This window comes from Artemia sp. Qi Xiang Cuo, chromosome 8 (genome assembly GCF_049724085.1).
Source record: "Artemia sp. Qi Xiang Cuo chromosome 8, ASM4972408v1, whole genome shotgun sequence".
Taxonomy (NCBI): domain Eukaryota; kingdom Metazoa; phylum Arthropoda; class Branchiopoda; order Anostraca; family Artemiidae; genus Artemia; species Artemia sp. Qi Xiang Cuo.
The window spans coordinates 15,648,997-15,674,148 of NC_142801.1; the positions used below are offsets into that span (position 1 = coordinate 15,648,997).

The window sequence follows — 25,152 nt, forward strand, 5'->3', positions numbered from 1 at the left end:
CATGAGTGTTCATGATAAGTTAGCCTAACCTTTTCCGGCGATTATGGTTAGGTTAGGCTAGATAAAATTTCGATAGATGAGGTTAGATTAAGTTAGGCTAGGTTAGCCTAAGGGAGCTTCACTTAGGTTATCGTAGGTTAGGTGAGGGACAGGCAATAATTTATGCGTATTATTTTGTTAGGTTAGATTAAGTTATGTTAGGTTAAGTTAGGTTAGGCTAGGTTAGCCTAAGGAATCGAGCGGACGTCTGCTAAACGAGACTCAAATAACATAACCTAACCTAACCTTTATGTCTTTGTGAAATAAAGAACTGAAGTGGAAGATTTTTATTTTCTCTGGAGAAATTAGAACTTTAAATTGAACTTTAAATTTCTTTATGTCTTTGTAAAATATAGAACTGAAGAGGAAGATTTTTATTTTCTCTTGAGAAATTAGAATTGAAGTGTGTTCTTTGTTAAAATTCCGAAGAGAACTTGAACTTTTCTTCGCTTCGTTGAGAAAATTTGGAACAATATTTTAGATTTTTCATCTCTTCGAGACAGATCTGAACTAAAGTGGAAAATTTTTATATTATCTGGAAAAAATAGATATGATCAATTACTAATTTATTTTTCATTGAGAAAATTCAGAAGAGAACTTGAGCTTTCCTTGACTTTATTGATAAAATTTTAAATTGAACTAGAACTTTTTATCTTCCGTGAAAATATTCACAAGTATTGTATTACTTTTTCCATCTTCCACCGAAAAATTTAGAATTGAACTTTAAATTTCATTATGTCTTTGTGAAATAATGTACTGGAGTGAAAGATTTTCGTTTTCTCTTGATTAATTAGAATGATAGTTTGTTCTTCGACAAGGTTGAGAAGGGAAATTTAACTTTTCTTTACTTCAATGAGAAAATTTGAAAGTGAAATGGAACTTTATCTTTTCAGTGAAAATTTTCACAAATATGGTATCAGTGTTTACATATTACATCGAAAGAATAGAATTGAAATCGAAATTAATTTATGCATTTGTGAAATAAAGAATTGAAGTGGAAGATTTTTATTTTCTCTGGAGAAATTAGAATTGAAGTTAGATCTTTTATCTATTTATTTATTAATATTTATTTATACTTAACCTAACCTATTGTTTTGGAGGTTAGATGAAGGAGTTTGAACGATTGTCTTTAATAATAGAACGAGTCACTCCTTTTCTAATTTAAAAATTTGATGGGTAAATCCATAAGACAAAGGAGCCAAAATTTAATTTAAAATTAGAATAGAACTTTAAATTTTTCATCTTTTTGAGAAAAAAACACAACTGAAGTGGAGCCTTTTTATTTTCTTGGAAAAATTAGAAGAGAACTTTGAATTTTTTATGTCTTTGAGGAATTAAGAACTGAAGAGGAACCTTTTTTCATTTTCATTGGTAAAATTCAGAATTGAGCTAACTTTTTTCACTTCTTTAAGAAAATTCAGAAGAGAACTTGAACTTTTTGCACTTCTTCGAGAAAACTCAGAATTAAAGTGATGCTCCTTATCTTCATGTTGAATATTCAAATCAATGTATAACTTTTTCTATCTTCAATGAAAAATTTGGAACAGAACTTTAAATTTTTCATCTCTTTGCAAAAAATCGGAAGTGAACTTAAGAAAATTAGAATTAAAGTGAAACTTTTTATCTTCACTGGAAAATAATCCCAATCATTGTATAACTTTTCCTATATTCTACAGAAAAATTTAGAACTGAACTTTAAATTTTTGATGTCTTTGAGAAATTAAGAACTGAAGTGGAAGGTTTTTTCATTTTCATTGTAAAAATTCAGAATTGAGTTAACTTTTTTCTCTTCTTTAAGAAAATTCAGAAGAGAACTTGAACAATTTGCACTTCTTCGAGAAAACTCAGAATTAAAGTGGAGTTCCTTATCTTCATGTTGAATATTCAAAATCAATGTATAACTTTCTATCTTCTATGAAAAAATTGGAATAGAATTTTAAATATTTCATCTCTATGAGAAAAATCAGAACTGAATTTAAGAAAAATTATAAATAAAGTGAAACTTTTGATCTTCATGAAAAACAATCACAGTCATAGAATTACTTTTTCTATCTTACATATAAAAATTTAGAATAGAACTTTAAATTTCTTTATTTCTTTTGGGAACTTAAAACTGAAGTGGAAGATTTTTGTTTTCTATGGAGAAATTAAAATTTAAGTGTGTTATTTTGTAACTTTCAGAAGAGAAATTGAACTTTTCTTCACTTCGTTGAGAAAATTTTAAATTGAACTAGAACTTTCTATCTTCCGGGAAAATATTCACAAGTATGATATTACTTTTTCTATCTTCCACCGAAAAATTTAGAATTGAACTTTAAATTTCTTTATGTCTTTTGTGAAATAAAGAACTGAAGTGGAAGATTTTTATTTTCTCTGGTGAAATGAGAAATGAATTGTGTTCTTTAGTAAAATTCAGAAGAGAACTTGAACTTTTCTTCATTTCGTCGAGAAAATTTTAAGTTGAACTAGAACTTTTTATCTTCCGGGAAAATATTCACAAGTATGGTATTACTTTTTCTATCTTCCACCGAAAAATTTAGAATTGAACTTTAAATTTCATTATGTCTTTGTGAAATAAAGAACTTAAGTTGAAGATTTTTATTTTCTCTGTAGAAATTAGAATTGAATTGTGTTCTTTGGTAAAATTCAGTAAAGAACATGAACTTTTCTTCACTTCATTGAGAAAATTTAAAATTGAACTAGAACTTTTTATCTTCCGTGAAAATATTCACAAGTATGATATTACTTTTTCTATCTACCACCGAAAAATTTAGAATTTAAATTTAAATTTATTTATTTATTTGTTAAATAAAGAATTGAAGTGGAAGATTTTTATTTTCTCTGGAGAAATTAGAATTGAATTGTGTTCTTTGGTTAAGTTCAGAAGAGAACTTGAACTTTACTTGACTTCGTTGAGGAAATTTTAAATTGAACTAGAACTGTTTATATCTTCCTTGAAAATATTCACAAGTATGGTATTACTTTTTCTATATTCCCCCGAAAAATTAGAATTGAACTTTAAAATTCTTTATGTCTTTTTGAAATAAAGAACTGAAGTGGAAGATTTTTGTTTTTTCTGGAGAAATTAGAATTGAAGTGTGTTCTTTGGTAAAGTTCAGAAGAGAACTTGAACTTTATCTTACTTCGTTGAGAAAATTTTAAATTGAACTAGAACTTTTTATCTTCCAGGACAATATTCACAAGTATGGTATTACTTTTTCTATCTTCCACCGAAAAATTTAGAATTGAACTTTAAATTTCTTTATGTCTTTGTGAAATAAAGAACTGAAGCGGAAGATTTTTGTTGTCTCTGGAGAAATTAGAATTCAATTGTGTTCTTTGGTAAAATTCCGAAGAGAACTTGAACTATTCTATCTTTTTTGAAAAATTAGTAACAGTATTTAAAAATTTTTATCGAGTCAAGACAGATCTGTACTAAATTGAAAAATTTTTATATTTTTTAGAAAAATTGAAATGATAAATGACTAATTTCTCTCTCGTTGAGAAAACTTCAACGAGAACTTGAACTTTCCTTGACTTCGTTGAGAAAATTTTAAATTGAACTAGAACTTTTTATCCTCCATGAAAATATTCACAAGTATGGTATTACTTTTTCTATCTTCCACCGAAAAATTAGAATTGAACTTTAAATTTATATATGTCTTTATGAAATAAATGGAAGAAAATGAAAACTCATTTCTCTGTTTGATTGAGCAAAATCATAAAAGGGCTTGAATTTTTCTTCACTTAAATTAGAAAATTTTAAATTGAAATAGATCTGCTTATCTTTCGTGTAAATATGCACAGTCATCACATAGATTTTTATATCTACTATGGAAAAATTTAGCATTTGTGAAATTAGTTCATGAAGACTATTAAAAAAAGAACTTGTTCTGAAATGCCTTTGAAAAGTATTTCTTGGTGTTGGAGCATTCAAAAAGCTGTAAAGTATAGTTGTGGGTGAAAAAGATAAGTACTTCAAGTTGGAAAATGGGTTTAGGAGGGACATTAAGAAAGTAACTTGCTCTGAAATGATCTTTGAAAAGTATTTCTTGGTTTTGAGGTATCCAAAAAGCTGTAAAGTATAGTTGTGAGTGAAAAAGATAAGTACTTCAAGTTGGAAAATGTGTTTATGAGGGACATTATGAAAGTAACTTGCTCTGAAATGGTCTTTGAAAGGTATTTGTTGGTGTTGAGGTATCCAAAAAGCTGTAAAGTATAGTTGTGGGTGAAAAAGGTAAGTATTTCAAGTTGGAAAATGGGTTTAATAGGGACCTTCAGAAAGTAACTTGCTCTGAAATGGTCTTTGAAAAGTATTTCTTGGTGTTGAGGTATTCAAAAAGCTGTAAAGTATAGTTGTGAGTGAAAAAGATAAGTACTTCAATTTGGAAAATGGGTTTACGATGAACATTCAGAAACCAACTTTCTCAGAACTGGTCTTCTATAAGTATTTCTTGGTTTTGAGGTATACAAAAAGTTGTAAAGTATAGTTTTGGGTGAAAAAGATAAGTACTTCAACTTGTAAATTGGGCTTAAGAGGGTCATTAATACTATAACTTGCTCTGAAATGCAATTTGAAAAGTATTTCTTGGCGTTGAGGTATCCAAAAAGCTGTAAAGTATAGATGTGGGTGTTAAAGATAAGTACTTGAAGTTGGAAAATGGGTTTAGGAGGGACATTAAGAAAGTAACTTGCTCTGAAATGGTCCTTGAAAGGTATTTCTTGGTGTTGGGACACTCAAAAAGCTGTAAAGTATCGTTGTGATGAAAAAGACAAGTACTTCAAGTTATAAAATGGGTTTAGGAGAGACATTAAGAAAGTAACTTGTTCTGAAATGGTCTTTGAAAGGTATTTCTTGGTGTTGAGGTATCCAAAAAGCTGTAAAGTATAGTTGTGAGTGAAAAAGATAAGTACTTCAAGCTGGTAAACGGGTTTAATACGGACATTCAGAAATTAACTTGGTCTGAAATGGTATTTGAAAAGTATTTCTTGGTTTTGAGGTATACAAAAAGCTGTAAAGTATAGTTGTGTGTGAAAAAGATAAGTACTTCAAGTTGGAAAATGGGTTTAGGATGTACATTAAGAAAATAACTTGCTCTGAAATGGTGTTTGAAAAATATTTATTGGTGTTGGGACACTCAAAAGGCTGTAAAGTATAGTTGTGGGGGAAAAAGATAAGTACTTCAAGTTGCAAATGTGTTTAGGAGGGGTATTAAGAGAGTAACTTGTTCTGAATTGGTCTTTGAAAAGTATTTCTTGGTGTTGAGGTATCCAAAAGCTGTAAAGTATAGTTGTGGGTGAAAAAGATAAGTACTTAAAGTCTTAATATGGGTTTATGATGGACATGTAGAAAGTATCTTGCTATGAATTGGTCTTTGAAAAGTAGTTATTTGTTTTTGGTCCATCAAAAAGCTGTAAAGTATAGTTGTTGTTGATAAAGATAAGCACTTGAAGTTTAAAAATGGATCTAGGAGGTACATTAAGAAAGTAACTTGCTCTGAAATGGTATTTGAAAAGTATTTCTTGGTGTTGAGGTATCCAAAATGCTGTAAAGTACAGTTGTGAGTGAAAAAGATAAGTACTTCAAGTTGGAAAAGGGTTGATATACAAAAATACCATGTTAAAAAAATTCAAAATTATTTTTCAAAAATGGGGGAGGGGAGGGGGTTCCGGTGGTCTTTGGGGGCTCGATGTGCATTAGGGGGCCCGGTGGCTGTTGATATTGGGGTAGGGGACCTCACGACACTGTTCAAATGGAACTTGTGTATTATAACAACCACATAGTTTCACCCTCAAATCCTCTTCTAAAAAATCGTCTAAAATAATCTTTTAAAATGTCTCTAACTGTTTCGCCGAAATAATTCCCTAAAATGCCTAAAATGGTTTCGCCCATTTCAACTTGTAAAATGGGTTTAGGATGGACATTAAGAAAATAACTTGTTCTGAAAACATATAATAAAGCCTTAAAAAAGTATAAAAAAATATGGAGTGGACTCTTTGGGGGCCCGGGGAGGGCCTTTGGGGGTCTGGGGGGGGCCGGGTGGGAGCCCGGGGAACCTTTGGAGACCGGGGGGTTCCTTCGGAATTGGGGTATGGGGATCGGAACCCTTTGGATCAAGGTAAGGCGATCGGGGCCCTTTGGGGTTGGGGTAGAGGACCTCACGACACTGTTCAAATAGAACTTGTTTACTATAACGACCACACTCAAAACCTCTTCTAAAACCTTTTCTAAAATCATCTTTTAAAATATCTCTAACTGTTTCGCCAAAATAATTCCCTAAAATTTTTAAAACTGTTTCAGCCAAATAATCCCCCAAAAGTAATCTCAGCGTGTTCCCTTTGTTTTTGGCATCTCTGTGCATTCACATTTCAAATTTATAGAAAACTCTTTCCTACGTTAATCTCTTCATCTCATAAATTTTCCTAGCTACACTATTAAGGTTTCGTTAGAATATTAATTTATCTCTCCGACTTAAAGCTCAGTGAAGCCGTATTTAAAAATAGAATTTCTATCTCTTTAGCCTCCCGCATAATTCCAAGATAACAAGTGATGTCATTTCTAATTCCTGATGGGGCGCCAGGGGGCCCTTTAGGGGGGGGGCTGGGGTGAGGTGGTCCTTCTGTGTCTCAATGCACAAACAAATTTAAAAAAATGGGGGAGGGAAGGGGAGGGGAGGGGGAGAAGGGGAGGAAGGGGGAGGTGAGGAGGGGGGAGGAGAGGGATAGAGAGGGAGGGGGGCCCTTTGGGGGACAGGGGGAGGAGGGGGCCTTTGGGGCCTGGGGGGTCCTTTGGAGGTCTGGGGGACCCTTGAGGGCCGGGTGGCCCTTTGGGAGCCCGGGGAACCTTTGGGGACCGGGGGTTCCTTTGGGGTTGGGGTAGGGGGATCGGAGCCCTTTGGGTCGGGGTAGGGCGATCGGGGCCCTTTGGGATTGGGGTAGAGGACCTCACGACACTGTTCAAATAGAACTTGTGTATTATAACGACCATACTCAAAACCTCTTCTAAAACCTTTTCTAAAATCATCTTTTAAAATGTCTCTAACTGTTTCGCTGAAATAATTCTCTAAAATGTCTAAAACCGTTTCACCCAAATAATCCCTAAACGTAATCTCAGCGTGTTCCTTTTGTTTTTGGCATCCCTGCGTTGTCACATTTGAAATTTCTAGGAAAACCTTTCCTACGTTAATCTCTTCATCTTATAAATGTTCATAGCTACACTATTAAGGTTTCGTTAGAATATCAATTTATCTCTCCGACTTAAAGCTCAGTGAAGCCGTATTTAAAAATAGAATTTCTATCTCTTTAGACTCCCGCATAATTCCAAGATAACAAGTGATGTCATTTCTAATTCCTGACAGTAAAGATCAATGAAGCCCTATTTAAAAATAAAATATTAATTTTTCTCTCTGGCCTAAAGAACGTTTATCCCTCAGACCTAAGATTAAAGAAAGCCATAATGTTTCTTAATTCCCCCTTCGTGATTCAATACATTCCCCTAGCGATTATTTAAATCAATTTCTCAGGTTAGGTTAGCCTAAAGATCAAAGTAGCCATGTTTGTTTCTTAATTCCCCTTCGTGAATCAATAATTCCCCCGCCGATTATGTAAATCAATTTCTCAGGTTAGGTTCGCCTAAAGACATAAAACAGACATAAATTGCTGTTGACATCCATAAATGTGAGAAAGTTCCTCTTTTTTCATTCTCACTGACAAAAACCATAAAACAGACATGAATTGCTGTTAACATCCATAAATGTGATAAAGTTACAGTTTTTTCATTCTCACTGACAACGAACCATAAAACAGACAGAAATAGTTGTTGACATCCATAAATGTGAGAAAGTTCCTGTTTTTTCATTCTCACTGACAAAAACCATAAAAACATGCATAAATTATGTAAAAAAGTTGTAGGTGGCAGCAGGGTGTTCTCGTCAGAGCTCATGAGGCCTTTCTACTTAGATCTTACTGATCTCATCAGTGATGAATAATAGCGGACGTGATAACTTTTTCTGTAAGGTTACCAGCTGTTCAACAAATGGTTGAGCATATCTTTTCGTCAGTTGCTTGTCTACAGCAAACATAAGCATCTATGTTTACGAAATTTATGCTGCTATTTGCAAGTCCTAAAGAATAACCACAGCACAGATTTTTTTGTAGAATTGGCGAAAAAGTAGTCTTTGAATAGAATCAACGACTTTTGCTTTACCTTACGTTTCCATTTTTGATGAGAGCTATATATTCACCCACTATTCTCTTTTTTTTATCAATATTTAGTGAATTATAGTCTGCACGTATCTTCCCCGTTGCACTGAGTTCAATGAGCTGGATATTTGTCTATGTTTGGTCATCCATTGCCTCTGCAGCTCTGTCAACTATTTGTTCTTTCACTGCGTTACTAGGATCCTCTATCTTTTTGGAAATGGTCGCAGCCTTGTTACCTTCGTCCTGGTGACCCCCCTTAGCTATATATGAAAATTGTTCTTCAAATTCTTCGTTGTTTCTGTATTTTGACATCAACTTTTTTGGTATTTGATCATTGCTCGACACTTTTCAGCACAGTATATTTTTGAATGCTTCAGCACAGTACGTTCCGAAACTTCTCAGAAATAACAGTATTAATTTCAATCCTCATGGGTTGAATAATCTTAGAAACCCTTTTAATGATGTATAGTCTATGGACTCCCTTTCTTGAGAAGAATTAACATTTTTCAATCTCACATTCTCATCTTTTTCTTGTTTTTCGTTCAAAAAGTGAGCAATTTATAAGAAACTTATGCTCTTTATATTGCCAGGTTTATTAAGATACATATAAAATACTCAATGGGTGATAAACAAATCTAAACTTCCTGGATCCTTTTAGCCAGCTCTTCAATTTCTTGTGTCTTTTCAGCATCCTTCTAGTTCGTGGTTTTGCGGTCGCTTTTGACTTAAATTTATTGCTGATTAAAAAGTATCACGTTTCTAAACTTCTCTAGTCCGGATAAGGAAAAAAATTCTCTTTGATTTTAGATTCTATCCGTGGTTTGTTAGTTCGGATTCCTACCTGTTCAGTTTCCGTTAATTTTAAACTCAGCTCTAAAATTGTTTAAGCGTTTATAGAGACGCTCAGAGCTGTCGCTTTCTACGTTACCAATTTAGGATGCTACCGATTAATTTATCAGTATTTTTTATATATATAATTTAACAGAAAGCACTGGGGGGGGGGGGGAAATGAGTGGTAGCCTTCATTTTATTTTGGACATTCTTGTGCATTATTTGGAAACCGATCAGAAATTAAATACTTAAAAAAACATGTTTTTCCAAATGAAAGCAAGGACCGACATCTAAACTTAAAAAAACAGAGGTTGTTCTTTATATGAGTGGGGATGACAGTAGAAGTGACCCTATAACTCGTGACGGGGCTCCTTATATGGGCATAGAATACTGACGGGACTTCATATATGGGCATGGAATCCCTAGGGAGAATGATTGCGTAATCGGTCAATGACCTCTTTTTCCAAAGTCGATTTATTTGATGTTTCTATGTGTAATAACTCCGGAACGAAGGTTGCACATGCGCATTGAATTCTAACGGGAACAATGTTATTGATCTAGGACTCGAGGGGGAAGTGAATTTCCGAGAACTTGATTGCGTAATCGATCGTGAATGTTATGATCCAGAAATAGTATTTGTTGTTGTTGTTGTTCAAGCCAAATGTTATGAGTTTTTCGGAAACAGTTAGATCACGTGTTTCCTTCTCAGCCAATCAGAGGGCTTTGTTTACATAACAATTTGACCTTGAGATTTCGTATATAACGGGCATGCAATGTGATTCAATTATCAGAAAGTATTGTGAGACAATGAATAAAACAATTAACATAATTGATGAGCTTGAGGCCTTGGCAGCCGCAATTAGCAATGTAAGTGCATTTTTATTTTCAAAACGAATTTTCTTTGGACATCCTCCAGTATATTCAGCTAAAACGTAAATATATTCCTTTACCCCAAACCCCTCCCCCCCCAAACCTTACAAACATCATTATAATCAATGGAAAACCTGAAATATATTCTTTTTACCCTAATCCCCTCCCACCACTTTTTTACAACCTCAACTTCTCGCAAAAAGAAATAATTATCCTGTCGTTAAATTTTTTCTTTCCTAACTTGTAATATTTTCTCTAACTGAGACATCCATTGCTCTGTTGTTATTAGCCCGCTCTGAATTTACACAAGACTCCAATGTGAGGCCTATAATTAGCTGTCACCCTTTTCCGGTGTGTTCACGCTATCGGTCTAGTCAAAGGGTTTTGTTTTGGCTGTCAAATTAAAACAGTTTTAAGCAAAAAGAGATTGCTGTATATTAAGCTTGTAGTTTCGTAACCTTGTATTTGTCAGAGAGCCGGTGAAAGAGATTATTTTCAAATTAAGTTTAACAATATATCTAGAACATTATGTGAAAGGGGGGAGGGGGCAATACATTGCTTCTAACAGCTTCGTTGTAAGTAAATTATGTAAAGGAGGAGGGCAATGCCTTCAATTCTACCGCCATCAGTGTAAAATGAAAACAAACTATTTCTTAGCATTAAAAGTAAGGGCCTTGTATGTGTCGGAGAAGCAGTTAAAGAGATTATTTTCAAATTAAGTTTAACAATATATTTAGAACATTATTTGAAAGGGCGGAGAGGACAATACATTGCTACTAACAGCTTCGTTGTAAGTAAATTATGTAAAGGGGGAGGGCAATGCCTTCAATTCTACCGCCATCAGTGTAAAATGAAAACAAACAGTGCAGGGCTAGAAAAGTCTTTGGGAGTTGCATGTAGCTAATATTATGTATAAATTGAATAGCATTTTAACCTATGTTTGCAAAATATAGGCCTACAGGTCGATGGGTTAACGATCTAATTTAAAGCCTATAGACCGGAAAATTTAATATTTTTCTAGACGGTAAAAATAGAAACAATGATTCCTATCCTATGGCTATAGACTACTGATTGTCTAATAAAAACGTTTGATTTCTAAGCCTAATATATTTCTCGCGAAATTTTTACTTTTTGCTTTACTGAACAGACATTATTGCTTTTCTAGACAGAATTATATGGATGAGGGCACTAACTTTTCTTTCTGTAAAAAGGGGCACATTATTTTGATACTAATTTGTTCTCTTCTTTTTAAGGCAAATTGTGAAGAATGCGTACCCCCTACTTCCAAAAAAAGCCAGAGGGCGTGAGGCAGCCCTATCAGTGCCAGCCCCAATGCAGCCTGGCAGAAAACTTAAGGGAGAGCGGGTGGTGAACTACAATGCCGAAGCTACGCAAGATCATGAAATAGCCGGCCCACCACCCCCTTATCATGCAATATCGAGTGTCTTAGGAGTTGCCCCGCCTATTCACGATCATGAGGTTGCCCTCTAACACGCACTACCTGGTCCTTCGGGCACCCAAGCCCAGACGGATTATGCAAATGTAAGCATTTTTTCCTACCTATCTATTTCTTCCAATGTTTTTTAATTTTTCAATCCCAATATAAACTTATCTCTGTGAGATATTAACCCCCTAACCCCCCAACCATTGTTTTAAATTTCTCCCCCTCGGAGATATATAAATGTAATTTTTTTGCAAAGAAACCACTCTTTTCTAATCTTTGCTATAGCTTCGATATCTCATATGTGAATATTTTTAGGTAATTTCTATTAATTATCACCGCCATTGAAACTCAAAATGCAATTTTTTCTAATCTTTACTATTTTCTCTCTTGCTATCACATATATTTTAGGTACCTTTGAAACACCGACTGCTCTTTTTCACCTAATTTTGAGAGAGATTATCCCATCTGTCACATATTATAGTTCTAATTTACACTGAATATTTCTATCGTGCCTTGTTTTACTCTTATAGAGAATATAGAACTCCAATGTTCTAAATATTAATTTTGCCGACAATTTGTTCTCCGCTATTTAAGAAAACACAGAATCAAGCAAAGGCCATAGAAACATTGATTGACTAAAACCGCTAATGTAAAACAAAAGATGGAAAGAAGATGCCAAAATTATTTTTAACCTCGCGCAGAGAGCATTATGTCAAAAAATAGTGGTATAATGCCTAAGAAGTGAGGGGAAAGTGACTTAACGGTTCTCAACATTTTGAAGTTTAAACTCGTTCATCTAACCTCCATAATTAAACTCATTTGTTTACTGATCCTGTATGGACTTAGAAATATTTCAAATTTTTTGGGGCATTAGGTAAATGGCAGGGGGCCGCGGAGCCCGGAATGCGCCGGTGGGTCCGGGAAGCACTGGGGGACGCACCGCAGGCCCAAGAAGCGCCACAGGTCAGGGAAGCGCCGCCGAGATGCGCTGTGGGCCAGAGAAGCACTACAGGATGCGCTTCTATGTAATATCTTTGATTATCTTCAGTTGAATTAACCAAATGTTATTATGCAATAATCCAAATTTTAACAGTATGGATGATTTGAACACTGAAAATAAACTATTTTTTATTTATAGTGTGCTTTGGTCCCATATTTACCATCTCCCCCCTGTTCGTAAGTTGGAGACGGAGGGGAGGCCGACACTGAGTCCCCCAACAATTTAACATGGGACGATAGCATTGAAGTACCTTTTCATATTGACGAGTTTTTAGATGATTTTCTTTTTAATTTAGATAATAGCACAGTTGGGCTGGTAGACTTGATCCAAAATACCTTGCAAATTTTAGATGATTTTACAAATGAATTAACGGTGAACCCTCCTCCACCAAACTCCGTTACCCGACCGAGCCCAGTTCGACAACGTTAAGTGTAGCTTTCCACATTTTTTTATGACCAAGCGGGGGATGTGGTTATTATACAAGAGGGGGAGGGGGGTACAACGTTCTCCAATTTTAAATTGACCAAAATAATTTTATATACAATAGTTGTTTTCAATGCGACACTCGGTGACCTCTTTAATTCACTAAAGCCTGGAAAATTTGTTTTTGACACTGTAAAAATTGTGCATGCATATGTAGATAAAATTCGTGCACGTCTGGATAATCAAATTAAATTGAGGGAGAGGGAAAAAATAAAGGCTTCTATTGTTCTAAAAGTATTCTATTTCAATGAGGGAAAAAGTGAAGTTTATTATCATTATGTAAATTCCGAGATACGTTTGGTTTATTCAAATTTGGAAAAATTTTAGGGTGCTTTCATCGATTGGGTCTATCAAATTATAAGGCATTTTGAGAGCTATAATGAAAATGGGAGTGGATCTCTAGTTTTATTTATTGAAAATTTAAGCGTTAACATATGTAAAATTAAGAAAGGTTTTATTTTAAGAGGGGGGCATAGGGATGAAAGTAGAATTTTAAAATATACTCCTGATCTAGTAAGGTTGTCAAGGTATCCAGAGGATCTGTTTTGAAACAGGACAAAAGTGTTTCCGATATACTGTCATCATCTGAGCATACGAGCCTCTAGCTCGGGACGCTAGTATGAAGTATTTAGACAAATGGGCTATACATGGTAAGGATGGGTCCCATTTTCCCATTGTAGATTTTTCTTGTCTAGAAGGGAAATACCCAGTGACGCTACGATCCATGGATATTTTTGAAAGGGCTAATACGCACTTAAATATCGGCGTTACTGTGGTACAATACGAAACAGAATTTGAAGATGGATCTTATTCTAAAAAGAAGGGGGTGATATTCCCTGTAAGGGGCCCCTCAGTTGATATGGTTAAACACTGGGTTTGGTTGTTATACATGCCACCTAGTCAACCGAACACAATCGATCATTTTAACCCTATCACTGACATTAGTAGAGTTCTGGGGGAGGGTTAAAAGGGGCGGGGGGGACCCGTTTCTACTGTTCAACACGCCTCTCTATATTTTGGACTGAATTAAAGCTGTAAATTCACATGAAGCATTGTAGCCATCATGGCTATCAGACAGTGGAAACGGCTTCAGGGGATAGGGCTATTCTACGATTAAAAAATTTCCAAAACACCCATCTCCAGTGCAACAAAATATCTTTAGACTCTGAAGCTAAGCTGGTGGAGGTGAATGATCCCCTATTTCCAAACTGAATCAAAGAACACCAGGTCATTGCAGTGTCCTATGCCGACGTACAAAGAGACAATTCTAACCCCCTGCGGTTGTTAGAAATATTAGAAACATGGAAGGAGGGGCCCGATTTCACGGTCAAGGCATTGACTAAACTGATTGGCATGGCTAATAGTGTTATTTCCCGCTTGAGAAATACCCAATATCCAAGGGTGTTGTCCGCAGAGGAGCTTCACGCGATTAAAAATAAAAAAATCGGGTAGGTTTGTAAGGGAGAGTTTGCAGAGGGGGATAAGGGGACTAAAGGGAAAAGAGGGGGGAGGGGGAAATTCAGAGATCATAATCATATGTGGCAGGAAATATCCTCGGGGGGTAGTAATTTTAGAGGGGTGGCGCATCAATCGTGTAATTTAAATGTGAGCCAGCGGTTTTTTATCCCTGATTTTATTCATAATTCCTAGTATGATTTAAGATTTATTGTACCGGCCCTGGCACGGATGCATTGGGAGGGCGGGGGAGTAGATTGCCCATGGGTAAATAGTTCATTTACCTATAACATTATTCCCACATTGGCTGAGAAGTTGTTGCTTCTCGAACTGAAATGGCAGGCCGTGTATAATGGACATACGTGCTGTAATAAAATAAGGTTTTTAGATTCCTTTAGTTTTTTTCCCAAGGCATTGAGTAAATTGATTCAAGTGCAAAAAGCGACAATTTTGATAGCTTTCCCTTGCTTAAACAGCACTTTCCAGACAGTGAAATGTATGACCTGTTGACCTGCAAAGGTATATACGCATACGACTATTACTGTTCTGGCGCACGTTTAAGTGAGGAGAAACTACCTCCAATTGAAGCTTTTTACAATTCACTGACTAACAGTGACTGCACAGCCGAGGAGTATGAGTTTACCAAGAAGGTGTGGTCCAAGGGGGATTGTAAAAATGGGTGGGATTATTATAGACTGTACTTGGCCAGTGACGTTCTAACTCTGTTGGACATAGTCTATAAGAACACAGACCAGATCTATTCAGAGTTCAGGTTTGATTTTGGCTCTTATTTTTCCACACCCCTGGTAGTGATGTATTTAATTTTAAAAACTAGCAGGGAGTACATCGGCCGAATCACCGACGCAGATCAGCACCTTTTTGTGTAGCGTTAATTTTGGGTTGGTTATGCTTTTCATGGGGACTGCGTCTTATCAACCGATCCGAGCGGACAAAGCACCGGTGTAAAGTCAAATGCAGTGTTCTTGGACATGAACTCGCTTTACCCCTCGACAATGTCACACTACTCTTCGCCAGGTGGGAACAATCAATGGCTTGAGAATCCTTGTGAGTTCCCTGACATTACCACCGTCAAGGACAATGGGTTACAAGAATGGTTCTTTGAAGTTGACGGTCACAGTCCGCTGGCGCTTCACGACTCAGTCAAAGATTTTTTCTTTCCCTGTATCAATCGGCCCGTGAGTAGGGACTCTCTGAGTCCCTACAATCATTCATTGGTTGAGGATATGGGGATGCACTGGACCCCCTCTAAACAGAAACTGATTGCTGATTTGGACCCTAAGGAGAATATCGTTGTTCACCATGTGCTTTTGCACTGGATGGTGAGCAATGGCTTCAAGATCACCAAAATACACAGGGTCCTGCAGTTCAATCAGTGACCCTACTTGAAAACGTTTATCGACACCTTTGTCAATAAACACTCTAAAGCACACTCAAAGGTAGAAAAGGAAATGTATAAGCTCATTCTACATTCAGCGTTTGGCAAAATGTGTGAAGGTGTTCGTAATAGATCTCGCTGCGATGTTGTGACTGACCCTCTAGAGTGTACAAAAATTATGGCCAATCCCTATTTTATATCGTTCACGAGCATAGAGACTGGCATTGTTCTTCTACACAGGTGAAAGCGAAATGTGGTGCTGAACAAGAATATAGCAGGTGGCAGTTCAGTACTAGAAATTCCAAAAAGCTCATGTTGTCGTTCTTTTACAATGTGTGCAAGGTGCAATGGCCACGGGAGGGGGAGGTTCAAGGTTTTTAATGGTGATACAGATTTTCAGCTGTTAAAGGTAAATGGGACTGAAGTGGATTTATTTGGTGATTTTCAAAAGGAGGTGCACATCAGCTCGCGAATAGATTTCACCAACTGAAATCCATCACTCTACCCCAAGCTGGTGAAACGTCAAGCTCCCAACCAATTATTACTGTTAAAATCAGAGTCTGGGAGTGTCTTGACCTCCTGGGGTGTGTTCTAAGGTTTCATAGTCTAGCGCTCTGACACACCTAGTGGGGAAGAACAGTAGTCAGTTACTGGGGTGACAAAATATTTTGTCAAAAGCACGTTTAAAAGGAGCTTGTATAGAGACTGAGCAGAAAGTAGCCTAGTGCCAAGAGCACAAGTGCTTGCAATTTGCTCTCTAAAGTATAAAAATTATACTGTGAGAGTAGAAAGGAATGCAATGTCGTGTATATCCGACAAAGTCTATGTGCTCGAGAATGGTGTGACTGTCCTACCCCACGGCCACTACCGAATTTCAGATCGAGTTGAATGCATAGACTATCGTAATCAACTTAGTCTGGATAAATTAACCTAACGAACTAACCACCACCACCACTCAACCTGTTCATAAATTAACTTAACCAACTACTCTAACCCACGCCCTAACCACCACCACTACCCCCTCCACGACCCCGCAACAGCCGTCGCAGTGACGACACCTCTACTCGTGCCATCGTCGCTCCTGGGGGGGGGGGGGGGGTCCCAGCCGCGGCCGGCCGGCCTTCTCGGCCCTGCGGCCCTGGGGGGGGGGGGTCCCACCTTTAAATTCACTGTAATCAAGTTCAACTGTGCTAGTTCCCATGTGCGTATTTTGTTGTACAAAAAGTGTAGTATAGAAAAGTGTTTGTTGTTTTTTTTTTGTACAGAAATGTGTTTAAGTTGACAATAAGTGCTTTTGCTGTACAGAAAGGTGCTTAAAGACAATAAGTGCTGCTGATGGACAAAAAAGTGTTTTTTTATAAAGTGTTATCGTTGTTCATGTTGAACAAATAGAGTTTTCATGTTGACCGGAGAAATTTTTTCAACTGCTCTTGTTGAACAAGTGTTATTATTTTTATTGTTGTGCAGTTCATGTTGACTGCAAATATTTGTTTTCATGCAGTGTCGAAATAAATGCTGCCATGAAATATTGTTTTTTTTTTTTCTTGAATAGATAGATCTATTGGGAAATTACTACTTATTCATTGGACACGTCTGATTTACAGTTAGTTGTAGTCCGACCGTTGCCCTCAATATGTATCAATTTAAACCGCCCTTCAGATCACTTCTGTGTGACCCCTCAATGTCGTGGAAAACAACGATTTTATCTAAAATAATTCAAAATTGTGATAAAATGTTTGTGGAAAAACCGAAAAAAATCTACTATTGCTAGTGTATTTGGCAGGAGCCCTATGATGAAATAAAAGCTATTGCCATATCCATACCAATACAATTCATACGGGGACTTGATGTTTTCAATAGTATTAAATCGAACTCAATGCTGATTATTGATGATTTGGTTGAATCTGTTGAAAAGTTCTCGCAGGAAATGCTACAACCGTTAACAGGTCGTTCACACAATGAACAAATTTCCATTACTCTGGTTCTACACAATATGTTTTACCTGATCAAAAGTATGCGAACCCTTGCTTTGAATTCCACTATCTATATTATCTAATCGAGTTGTTCGTGATTCTCGCTCACTCGTAACTCTCAATAAGCAGATATACTCCGGTGCCCCTAAATTTCTGTTGTCAGCGTACACTCAGGTGACTAGCAAGCCCTACGGTTACATTTTGATGGATATTAATCAGAGCACGCCCGAGGATCTACGTGTAGTCACCGACATTTTCAACAATGAAATTACAGTATATCTTCCAGTGAACAGTAGAAAAGACTATCAGTTAGCGTTATGACACTGAAGAAACTACACGAACAACGTCATCTGTTTTTCGTTTTAAGCACTTCAAAACCCTTGATTAGGAAGGCTATACTCAAAAATGGGGTAGACAATGATTTCATTAATCTAATATCTGAACTTTGTTTAAATTTAACGGAGGGCAATGTTCAACTGCCATAAGGTTTTAGAAAACAGAAAAAGCAATAGGGTTCTACTGTAGGCGCATGGGATTTAAAGAACAAGAGGAAAAAAATTAAAACAACGCGGCTCCTTCTGGCGGGTAGTAGCTTTTTCACACTTTTACTGCCAATAATTGCAGGACTTGTAAACATTTTTCTCTAGTGAGAATGGCAAAACCCTGTAAATTGAGAACATTTGAACTTGTCCTCTCACCCATCAAACATTTTGAAGACAATCTAAGCAAATTCATTAACGATGAGAATATTGCCGATGACAAAAAACTGATTTTACTTCAAGATGCATTGCGACGCGTGGACAAACATAAACCTTATCGTGAGAGACCCGTCACTGATCCCTCTAAACAGGAAACATCTCCTCAAGATTCTGCAGTGCAATCAAAGGAGAAGGAATTGAATTCGATTGTATTGAAAATTGGAAACCTATTGCCACTCACCTATCGAGAATAAAGTAAAAGAGTATTATCTTATCTCATATTGGAAACTGGTGATCAAGCTCAAGTCAAGAGCACAGGGAAACGAATTATAATTCAGGGAAAAAGTTATAATCTAGTTGATTTAATTTGTGATATGGTGATAAATCGTAAGGGACTGATATCCTTTGACGATAATCTATACACCTCTCTGTGTGTATCAAACTTTCTCAAAAGTCTTATTGGCAATAAGCAAATTCTAAAGAAACTAAGAGAATATAGTCCTCCAACAACACCATTTAAAAAAGAAGAAGATTCAATATTTGAAGATACTAGCAGCGCCACTAATTTTACAACACCTGTGGCTGCTAGTCAAAAGCGAAGACGAATTGATTCACCCGCCAGTGTGCACAAGGGGAGTGGTCATTACACTACGTGTTTACGCTCAAAATGGATGAAGTTCTGAAAGGTGTCTATGAAAATATTGGTGAAGCGGGAAGTTTAAGTTCCCCCAAAACGCTTTCCAATGTCTCCGGTACTACAATGAAAAATGTAAAAGAGTATATAGAGAATGAACCAAGCTACACCCTGCACCAAAATCAAACGCTTCGCAGTAAACAATATCGACAAACTAAAGTCTTTTTCCCTCTGCATATAATACAAACGAATCTTTTAACTTTAGACGCACTTCAACAATATCACAGTCCACCTTACAGATGTATTCTAGTGGCATTCAGTATCTGTAGTCGCTATGCCAATGTCATTCCACTACGATCAAAGAGAGGTGTTAAAGTTGCTCGGGCCATTGAAAGTATTCTAGAACAGGATTCATATAGAAAAATTCAATAGGATCGTGGTAGTGAATTTGTTAATCCCCATGTGCAAAAGGTTCTTTTGAAATATAATACAATACTTTATCATAGTCACAGCCCTATAAAGGCTGCATTGGCTGAATGATTGATAATAACGATTCGTATATTAATTTCAAGATCTTGCAAATTGAAGAATACACTTGCTTTTATTAATGATTTAGATAAAATCTTGCAGATTTACAACCATTGACCCCATCGATCTCTGTCCAACTCAATCCCTCGGGGTGTTCATTATAATTAAAATACATCTGATACTTTTCTAAAGCAATACTCCAAGGGTGAAAAAGAGAAAAAGAAGAAATTCAATGTTGGTGATACTGTTCGAATTAATAGAACCACCAATATTTTTGAAAAAAGGGAATTATTTATGGAGCACTGAACTTTGTAAAGTATCCAAAATCCTGGACACCGAGCCCACGACATATCGACTGCGAGACACCAAAGATGACGAGATTCTCGGCGTTTTTTATGAATATGAATTACAAAAATTTAGAGGCAGTAATGAAATTTATAAAATTGAAAAGATATTAAAGAGTTGTAAATACCACCGCAAGAGTCAGTCGCTTGTTCGCTAGCTAGGATAAAAGTCAGATTTTGATTTTTGGGTCAGTGTTGAAGATATTGACAATGCCCAATGATTTCTATATGACTTTCATGTCCAATGTTTCTGATCCTCTCTATAATTACTTGAATAGAACAAGTGATTTTTGGACAAAACTACACTAAAACATCAATTTCGACGACGGATAGCATGAAGTAGGTATAGCCAACTGCGTCCTTAAAAATACTTACGATTTCATAAGAAAGAATCGTAAGAATTATCTGAAATTCATACCCTTTTCTGTGACACCGCTCCAAACAGGTGATCAGGAAAAAATTAAAAAAATCAATTGGATGGATTATCCTTATATTGAATTACCTTATGAGGAACTCACCTGTATGAATGATTTATGTCGTACTATTAATAAAAGAATTTCCGCTCGTAAAAAAGGGGCTTTTCATTTCAACTATTCAAAGGAGGAGGGCAAGATCTACATTAGTTCACCTATTGCCAGTGAAAAGGTTATTCTAAATGATAATCTAAAGGATGTTCTTGGCTTTAAGCTCAATATAATGAATGGTAAAAGTGACAGAAACACTAATCTTATTTTTGCTGACTACTCACCTGTTTTCTCCACGGACACCTGTATATTTCTCTACGCTTCATTTGTGGAAACATCTCGAGTTGGTAATTCAAATGTTCCCCTCCTACGAGTTCTTGAACGAAAAACCAATCAAGAACATATTCACTACTACAATATAAAGTATCTTCAGTATATTCCCGTAAACACTTCCTATTTGGAACTCTGTCAGTTAACACTAAGAACCAAATTAGGTGATCCCATAGCAATTTCAAAAGGTTGGCTGTGATTAAATGCCATTTCTGACCCATCGTTCAACAGCAAGATGTCTAATAAAAAATGGTATTCAACTTTCCATAGAATGACTGCTATGTTTTTACTCTTGGTACAATAAAACAAGGTGACTTACTTAACTGTTATTCGGGACAAACTCCAATGTCTAGCTATGAGCCTGGCAGTATATTTGCTAAGTTCTGTTGCTCTTCCCCACACCTTGCTCGACTATATCTTGCACTAGTCGCAACTGAGTTTGTATTGTCTACGCTATACGATTGGAGCTCTGGCAAAGATTTAGAGAAAAGTGCTTCGGAAAATCTTAGGTCCTGTGCGCGAACCCTTGGCGAACGATTAAGAAAAATGGTAAAGGCTTAAAAAGGTCAAGACGCAATGTATAACTCGTCAGTCTCCACTCAGGTTGGAAACGAAAAATACCACCCCTTCTGTAACAGAACAGAAGAAAAATCCAACACGTACTGTAAACAAAAGTCCCAGAAAGAAAATTATTAGATCGAAACTAGATTTCTTCTCCTAAAATGTCCTACCTACCGCATAAGGATTCTCAACCTTCAGTCACCGCCTTATTGAATCTATTCAATGCTGAAAATGTTGATGTGAGTGTCAAGCATGGATACTATGAAGAATTTTATCCACAACAACCTCTCACCGACAATCTCCACTTTCAAATTTATTCTAATGAAGACTATCTTATGGAAAGGTCTTCAACATTTATAGAATTGCAAATGAACGTCCTGAAATCTTATAATACAATGCCAATTCAGGGAGATGAGCTGTCCCATGAAAATTGTATATTGCATAGTCTATTTCGTCAAATCAGAGTCTACATTAATGGCACGCTGGTGAGCACAAGCAACAATCTCTCAAACTATACTTGCTATATTCAATTCATGTTGACGACACCCAAGTCATACATGGAATTGAAAGGTGTCTCCAATGGATATGAATATATTACTAATACTGATAGTACAGATGCACTTAAAAATGCTACAACTACTGAATTACATCTAGTTGGAAAAATATGTTATGAAATATTTCATATACCCCCATGGCTACCACCCAAAGTTAAAGTGGATATAAAACTAACGCTTTCATCCTCCAAGTTTATATTGAGAAAAAAACTTGCTGCCAATCCTGATATAAGTCTCCCCTCACTTCAGCAATAATTTAAGTACGCAAACAACAAGTAATGAGTTCTGTTACTTTGGCTGTGGAAAAACTGAGAGGCAATGGTAATAATATTAAACCACTTGTTCCACATACAATCACCACTCAACGTCATATCGCCATGGGGTCACGCACCTTCACTGATTAATCCTTTATCAATGGTGAAATTCCGTCAAAACTTGCGTTGGCATTTGTAAAGAGCGCCAGTGCAATAGGATCATTGACTGAATGTCCACATAAATTTGAGATGTTTGGACTTTCATCTGTTGTGTGCAAAGTAAACGGCATTCCACTCTACAATCTATCTTTTGATAAATCCTATTTAACATTGTACGAGTTGACCATACAAACTCTAGATCATGACTCACAACTATTCGAAAATGGTATAACCGAAGATAGGTTTGCTAAAACACATGGTATCATTGTATTGGATTTGTTGGGTACACAGGATATGAGTATAGTACGTACGGGGAGTGTGCGTTTAGAGTGTACATTTGCCGACCCATTGGCTGAGAGTATTGCACTAATTTCACTAAATCAATATGAAATCTATTGGGAAATCACTCCCGAAGACAGTGTTCTAGTAGAATTGGTACCATGAACACTATTCAAATAATCAAAGTATTTAATATTGATCCATATATGTCCTACTACAAATGTTTTGGTCTACCCTCAGACGATTTTGAAAAAATTCAATGTGTCAACAATACCTTGATTATTGTTAATAGCAGTCCGTCGACTGTGCTGACGGGTCATTGGCTGTGCATCTTTCAAACAATGAATACGATTGAATTTTTTGATCCTCTTGGTCTACCCTATACATTCTAAACGTCTAATATCAGCAACTATATTGAGAGCAGTGGGAAAACTATTATTCAAAATCGAAAGAGGGTTCAGGATCTAACGACTAAAAGCTGCGGCTTTCATGCACTACTATATTTTGTGTTCCGATGTCGTGGCTATACTTACAAGCAGTTTCTCCACATTTATGTTGACAATCCACGTCTGAATTACTTTCTAGTGGAAAATATCCTCTCAGACCTATATAGTATTGATTTCAGTGCCCTAAGAGTAAAGTGCTTAAAAAATGTTTGTGAATTTGTTTATTAATAAAATTCATATATATATAAAACATTGTCTTTAAATCTTAACTTTATATTTCTTCATATTCGATGTATAGGCAACTGTCGTGAACCGCTAATGCTGGTAAATCATCGGGATTAACTGTATATTGATCTTGATTGACTGCAAATTCAGGGTCACTTTTTCTACAGTACAATGTAACTTCACTCTTCTCATATCTCTTTGTATAGTCAATGATACTATTTGCATTCATATTATGAAATTCACGAGTTTCAATCTGTCTATTTGAAGCAATATCACATACAATGTTTTCAAATGGTGAATCACATTCTGTCACAGCAAAATAAAAATAACTGAGTTTATATTCATTGCATGTGTTGTTAACGCAATCTTGATTTAGGAAACAGAGTGCCCTGCTAGTCCAACAGTTTAAGTGCGAATTATAGTACTCGCGCCAGACCAAACTAATTCCATGGCTATACTACTCCTGTTGATACACAATGAAGTTATGCGGAGGATTTTATAAAATCACATTAAAATCAGTATTCTCTCACAGATTACATGTATCATAGTGAGAATTGGAGCACAGGTGTCCTCTAGGATGTGAGTCACACACCTCCTCAAGACATGAATTACATCAGTTAATTTGTTACGCAGAGTCGCAATGAAATGTACATTGAGTGCAGAATTTAAAATTTTCACAAGATCCACTAATGCTAGAACATTGTTCAGGATGTGTGCAAAAGCCAAGATTATAAATGAACATTAGGCATATATAGAACTTTTTTAGGTTTCAGATGTAAACTCACTCACAGCTAAAACGAAACTGTTCCTCTTCGTTCGATAAATTCAACGAGAGGGAAATGGGGGAGGAGTAGCTCTGTGACGTTACCTCTTTCGAATGATGGGGGGAACCATCTACATTAAATCCATTGGCAATATTTTCAAAAGTATATTCATAATATGATTCTGCTTTGTTCCAATTAATACATCAATAATTTGAGTATAAGCAGTTGAATCACACTTTAAGAGTTTCATACAATAGACCAATGGGGGGAATCACTCCTCATTATATTGTCAAGTGTTCCCCGACAAGAGAATATCCTGCGTTGAAGAGATAACTCGAGAAAATCGTCATCCAAAATCAAATGTTTTTCCATAAACACTAGATTTGATCTAATTTTCTCTTTCTCAAATTTATTCATTTTTCAGTCCTTTCACTCCGACTGCTGACTCTAGACTGACCCTGATTCGTTAGCCCTAACCAGAAAAGAAAGAGAACATTTTCGATTTCTAGAGAATTTTATTGGATAATTAAAATAACATCAATAATACAGAGCATGTACATTTAGCGATACTGTTTATTGTTTTCAATATGTTTCACCAATGCACTTAAAGCACATTGAAGTCTATTCACATGTGCTATATCAACTTTAGCGGCAAAACATAATTGATCCTCCATTTTAAATTTGCTCAAGGATATCACATATGTTGCATATACTGCATCCTATTCCAGACAAAGACGTGATCCTTTCGTAATTTCCACCGCAATGTTTGGTGCTCTTGTACTATTATCATCAACTCCGCTATCAACTTCTAATAGTGTAAACATTCCACTCATCGCCATCACAAATATATATCCAAATGAGTAGAGTCAAACTGATCTTCTTCTCACTCCTTGAATTCTATTCACAGACTAATAAAACTATAACGAAACTCCTTTCTTCTTATTCACTCGGCCACTACTATGTAAACAAAGCCCTCTGATTGGCTGAGAAGGAAACACGTGATCTAACTGTTTCCGGGAAAGTCATAGCATTTGGCTCGAGCAACAACAACAAATGCTGTTTCTGGATCATAACATTCACGATCGATTACGCAATCAAGTTCTCGGAAATTCACTTCCCCCTCGAGTCCTAGATCAATAACATTGTTCCCGTTAGAATTCAATGCGCATGGGCAACCTTCGTTCCGGAGTTATTACACATAGAAACATCAAATAAATCG

General features: G+C 36.1%; 1 protein-coding gene across 1 annotated transcript in view; it reads right to left on the reverse strand.

Annotated features, from left to right (window-relative positions):
* LOC148949190 (dopamine D2-like receptor) overlaps positions 1-25,152 on the reverse strand; it is a 185,173-nt gene that overhangs the window by 22,588 nt on the left and 137,433 nt on the right. The gene's annotated exons all lie outside the window — the stretch shown is intronic.